Raw genomic sequence first — 6,676 nt, forward strand, 5'->3', positions numbered from 1 at the left:
ACAAAACTTCAATACAATGTCCTTCACAAAAGAGCCCCCATACGCTTGGGGGAGGCTACTTGCCAAAGTAGGGAGTCCCAGTGGGGACTGACGGTAGCCAGCTTGCTACCCGCCATATGAACTTTCCCTCTTCAGGCCAGTATCTCTCAAGCATGTGGAATTCCTATTTTCTAGGTCCTAAGTGTGCAGCTGATATATATTTACTTCGATGCCCATCTCCTTATAATTATCTACCTAATTCAACCCATGAGATGATGTCACGTGACACTATCCAACCTTATCCCTTCAACCACCTTTTGCCCTTGAACTTTGCAGGAATTATACGAAAATTGAGTTTAGAGGCTATAAATAACTCCCTCCCTCTCATTTTAAGCATCCACTACGTTCATAACATTCAGAGAGAATCAAGCATCCCTCCTCATCCCTTAAGGCCTTAACTATCTAGCAATCTCTCCATCAAGGGGGGAGGGAGAGAGAGAGAGAGAGAGAGAGAGAGAGAGAGAGAGTATGACTCTGGTTTGGTCTAACCTAACTAGAAATTTAAGTCTCCTGTGATACTCAAGTCTTGATATGAGCCACTCAATCTAGCCTTGCAAAACTACCGTCTATTCAGCCATTAGATACAATCAGTTTTATCAAATCGAAGCATTAACATCATGCAATACTCATTCCTTGTTTCTCAAATACACCATCATTGCAATGCATTTCATTATTTTCTCGTATCTAACTGGCGAGCATATGCTATGTTTGCTTATCGATATAATCGGAACTGGCCTACCAAAAACTTAGCTAATTAGCCATCATTTTATTATAAAGATCAGTATTGTTTTGCATCTCATCGTTTTCTCGTATCTAACTTGTGAGCGTATGCTCTGTAGCTTGCTGATATAATTGGAGTTGGCGTATCAAAAACCTTAGCCAGTTAACCGTCATTTTATCATAAGCATCAACACAACATCAAACATCCTACACATCACATTTTTACATACTTTGCACATTGTACTTGATTGGTTTGAATGTATACTCTGCAGCTTGCCGATATAATTGGATCCTGCCCATCGAAAATTCGAATCGATTAGCCATCATTATCATTAAATTTCATTTCAATATTTTGCATGTGAGATCTAACCCTATATATTCCTAAAAAATTAGTTAGATCTTATGAAATAAAGACCATATATTTATGTAGGCAGAGTGGGTGCCTAACACATTCTCTCTTTATAACCATGGTTTCTTACTTAAAATCTATAGTACGCAAACTCAAGAGTCATCTTAGTGTTAATTATCTGCGGGTTCTCCATCGTAAGTGTTTTTACAGTGTCTAACCGACTGTAGGATCAAAATAATTGGTTAGTGGCGACTCTGTTCAAATATAATACACTCTTACCCCTAACCAAAAAAGCCCTCGAGCAAGGTAACCCGTAGAAAAGCGAGCCGATCTCCCACCTAGAATTCTCATCATCTAAACTTGGCCAATATGCTTGGTTCAGGGTAGATTTTGCTTATTTTGACTGGGTGTGTTAGCTGAGTCAGTTAACTATGTGAGTTGACTTAGCAAGTCGACTCGGTAAGTTGACTAGGTTTGACTAGATTTTTCTAAGGTTGGCCTCTCTCTCTCTCTCTTTTATTTATTTTTTTTTTTATAGCTTCAAAAAAATAAATTTTTAAAGTTGGGGTTTGGCTGGATGGATTGACTGATTTAGTTGAGTTGATTGAGTCTAGTTGGATTAAGACTAAATTTTGGTTTATGATTTGGATTTAGGGTTAAGTATTGGTGAAGTTAATTTAATGCGGGTTTTAATTTGTTTATTATCTTAGGATGGGTTGTATACAATCATAGATAAAACGCATGCATTATGATGAGGCCTGCAAAGCACCAACCAGTAGCTAATGGATACGTACAACACCAGTAGGCAATCCACGTCCCAATTTTTGGGCTCTATACTATAAGAGGCATCCATTGCAACAAGTGACTGTCACTGTATGAACAATGAAAAGAAAATCTTCAACGATCAGTGTAGAAATCAAAGGTTATTAAATCATCACTGAAGGGTGACTATGGTACAAGAGTTTATTTATATATGATGCCGGTTCCTCCACAATGGAAGTGGATTGGTTGGTGTACCACACACCAGCTATATAGCTGCTGTGGGTATGTGTCATGTGAAGACGAGCACTAACGCTCCTCGAGCTCCGAGTTGTACGAATGGTTCAGAGGAGTTCAAAGTTACATGGGCCCCACAGTGATGTATTTATCATATCTACACAGTTCATCTATTTTTAGAGATCATTTTAGAGCATTATACAAAAAATAAATCATATCCAAAGATCATATGGACCACACCACAAATAGTAGTGGAGATAATGATTTTCACCGTTGAAAAATTCGTAGGGCCCACCACAACGTTTATTTTTCATCCAATCTGTTCATAAGGTCACAAAGACTTGAATGAAGAGGAAAAACAAATTTCAGATTGATCCAAAACTTCTGTGACCCCAAAAAGGGTTTCAATTGTAGACATTCAATCCCCTGCTTCTTTTTGCAGTGTGGTCCACTTGATAGTTTAGATCTGTCTTATTTTTCGTCTCAAGCCTTAATACTATCTCGCGAAATGAATGGATGGTTTGGATATAACACATACCTCATGATCAAACTCGTGGAACTTACTGACGTCAATACGACATGAGTTTTTTCCTATTGTACGACCCACTTATGGGCCATGCACCTTATTAAGCCCACTTATTTTTACCTTCCAAGAATACTCCCCTGCTATATGGACAACTTTTCACCGGTCGAAAATGCTCCTGCTTTATCAGACACACCTTCGAAAGTTGCCGACCGCATCTCCTTCTCAAATTTCACCGATTCTTCTTTCCTCTTCGTGATCCTTCATCCTAAAAACCCTCATTTTTGGTATACCTTTATCTGGTCAAGAATACACACCCCACACATGTCATTTTTGACTTTTATGAACCCAAGATAGGATGAAAATTGTCACCCCATCTAAGAAGCTTCGAATGGCAGGTATATTTGAAATCCCTGCTTTCTTTTTGTGGACCCCACTGTATTTTATATGATAAATCTGCACGGTCCACAATCCATTTTTTATTTTTTAAACATTGAATGGTATAACATGTCCCGATAAATGAGCAAATTCAATGCTCAAATGGCTCACATTGAGGGTTTTTAAAATAAAAAATGAGAACCAATGTGAAATTAAATGAAGACCGAGTGAAAGAGACCGAGCACTGACTGAGTTAATAGATGGAGGACCCACTGAGTTATTAATGAGGACCCACTGAGTTAAATTGGATGCGAACTGAGTTAAAATGACCGCGAATTGAGTTAAAATGACCGCGAACTGAGTTAAAATGAGAGTAAAGTGAATGAAATTGACTAAGGACTAAGTGAAATTCGACTCACAACTCTAAGAAACTGACATCTTGACCGAGAATTATATGATATTGACCGATAACCACTTGAAATCGACCGATAATTATGTGAAATTGATCGATAACTGCTTGACACTCACTTACCTATCAATCTAACTTAATTCGCAGTCATTTTAACTTAGTTCGCGATCAATTTCTCTAACTTAAGCTAGTTTGCAGTCAATTTCACTAAGTTCACGGTCAATTTCATGATGTTCATGGTCAATTTCATGATATTCGTGGTCAATTTAACTCCGTTGTTGGTCAATTTCACATTGTTCTCGGTCAATTTCACTCAATTCAAAATGTTAAGTTGAAGTAGTTATCCATCAATTTCACAGTCCCCAATCAATTTCACTTAGTCTCCGATCAATTTCACTTAGTCCGCGGTTAAACACGATCTGTTTGCGGTCAATCTAACTCAGTAGTTGGTGAATTTCTATCAGTTCGCGGTCAATTTCAATCAGTTCGCGTTCAATTTAACTTAGTTCCTGTCAATTTTAGTGAGTTCACCGTCAAGTGAAGTGATTTTGTAGTGAATTTCAATCAGTTGATGGTCAACTTCACTCACTTCACGGTCAATTTCACGACATTCTTGGGCCAAAATGCAACATATAACTCAAAAAATTGACCGATAACCGAGTAAAATTGGTCGTAAACTTGTTGAATTTCACCTATGAGTCGGCCACTTTGACTTGGAATTCGTCAAAATGACTTATAACTGCTTAATATTAACATCTTTTTTTACCAACAACCTTGTATAAATTTACCAACAACTTCATGAAATTGATTGATAAATGAGTGAAACAGGCCCAAAACTTGTAGAAATTCACTTATAAGTCTTGTACTTTCATTTGAAATTCGCCAAAAACAGACCTCCGACTAGGCAAACTCACACTATACTTTATGATTTTTTACCACAACAAGTCAACTTTCATATTATGCTTCATTAAATATTGAATGTTATTGTTGATATAATTTCCAATTCATCCTTATAGATGATAAACCCTTGCATAAAGGATTTGGTGAGTTGGCCCCGACCCTGTCATGCAGATGTTCATTGACATGGTGGTTTGATATTGTAAAGAGTGGTTTGGAGAAGAATGATAGTAGATTAAGTATATTTAGGTTGTCCCCATTCTCATTTTTATTACACATTACATCATTTAGGTTTATAGGAGCATTTTTCACTTACTTATTGAGAGATACAAAGGTAATCTTGTATTCAAGATACAAAGGAACCGGTTAAAATTTTTGGAGATAGACGTCACCCTAATAACAGGGTTGAAGATTGATGACTTCTTCATACCCAATATCCATCATTTTGAGAAGTCAATAAGAGGGAAATACTTCAAGGAATATCTTATCCTAAAGAAACATGTACAAGATGTGTTCAATAAGATAGTTGATATTAATAAGCACGAAGATGTCGTGAAGGTAGTCCTAATATTATGTGTAAAGTAGTTTTTTAGGGGAACCAACACAAATATTATGTGTTGTACAGTGTATATCGACCTTGTGGACTCGTTGGAAGACTTTAGTGTCTACCCCTGGGGTAGTTTGGCCTTCTAGACGATGACTGAAGGGATCAAGAGTGCCTTGATGGCGTCACATGGTTTTCACTACAATGTCACCGACTGCATATTTTCCTTACAAGTAAGGATTTTTTCATCATATATTTTAATTTATAGTTTATACGAAACTATATTTATTTAAGATTATCTTGCCATTTTATTGTAACAGATATGGGCCCTTGAGAGAGTACCGGCCTTCCAAAAATGTATCATTTCATATGTTCCCTTCTAAATTTCAAGATTCATACAATATCGAGGATGGAAGGGTTGGAGGTATAAGAAAATTCATCAAATACTATAGAGTGAAGATGTAAGTTAATTTTTATGAAGCTAAGTGTCACTCATTGAAATATATATGTTTCTGTACATGAACATGACTGATAGTTCTTATCTTAGAACCTACCACTGATGAGCTAGAGACGGATTCCATTCGTTTTGGTCTGTGATAAATCTAATGTAAGACGTCATAAAAAGTCTTCTTTTTTGTTGATATTTTATATTTACTTTGACATGTTACATATTTGATACATACATTTCTTCATTTTATAGGGCATTAAAGATGATGATGATGATGAAGATATGGAAGAGAGAAAGAGGGACAGGGAGAGGGAGAAGAAGGGGGAGAGGAAAAGAGTGGTGATGAGGGAGAGGGAGAGGGAGCGGGATTGCAATTGATAGGAGAGTCGAGTGAGGATAGGGAGGAGCTGAAGGCGGAGAGGCTTCAGTTGAAGAGAGATAGGGAGGAGTTGAAGTAAAAGGAAAAATATATCGATGAGAGGGAATGCATGTTAAAAGAGAGAAAAGAATCGATGGAGAGGGAGAGAAATAATACTCAAGGAGATGAAACTAATGCTAAAAGAGAAAAAAATATTGAGGTTAGAAAAGAAAGAGTTGAATGAGAGGGCGATTTTGAAGATGGAGAGGGAAATGCTAATGAGGGAGAAGGAAGAATTGAGGATCAAGAATGAGATATTGAAGAAGGAGAAGGAAGAGTTAGATGATGGTAAAGTGGAGTAGAAGAAGAAGATGGAGGCGTTTCTTATAGAGAAGACGCAGTTTTGGAAGGAGGAGTTAGAGAAGGAGAATGAAGAGTTTGAGAAGGAGGATGAGGATTTGGGATGTAGGGATTAGGGGAATAGAGAAGTGAATGTTCAACACTTGGATGTGTTAGACGTTAATACATGTGAGAAATCACTGCTATTCATTCCAGTCTATAAGAGGAGAACTAAAAGGGTTGTGAAGCCGTTTGTCTACAAGCGTTTTCCATTCACTTTCATATCTACCATTCAAACAACTCTAAGCAATGCCGCCGAATACGAGAAACTAAGAGAATAGTGTACTTCTCCGATACCCTTTCAGGCTAAGATTGATCCATTTAGGGTTATATCGGAGGATGAACTGCATGAATTGGATAGTTGGGCCAACGCAAACAAAGATTCGACGAAATTTATTTGGTTCAGGACCATATGGGAGAAAGATGCATGGGTTGATAGCATGGTAAGTAATTCACATACATGTATCTATGTGTATTCAACTCTTATATTAGACTAGAGCTTAATTCGCCATCTTTATTGATTAAGCTATTAATAAGTACGTTGATTTATTGGAGAGAAGGCATAGTTCATTTTCTACTTTATATACTTAGGACTGCAAGTTCTGCCCCACATTTT

Source organism: Magnolia sinica, chromosome 16, assembly GCF_029962835.1.
Source record: "Magnolia sinica isolate HGM2019 chromosome 16, MsV1, whole genome shotgun sequence".
NCBI classification, from domain to species: domain Eukaryota; kingdom Viridiplantae; phylum Streptophyta; class Magnoliopsida; order Magnoliales; family Magnoliaceae; genus Magnolia; species Magnolia sinica.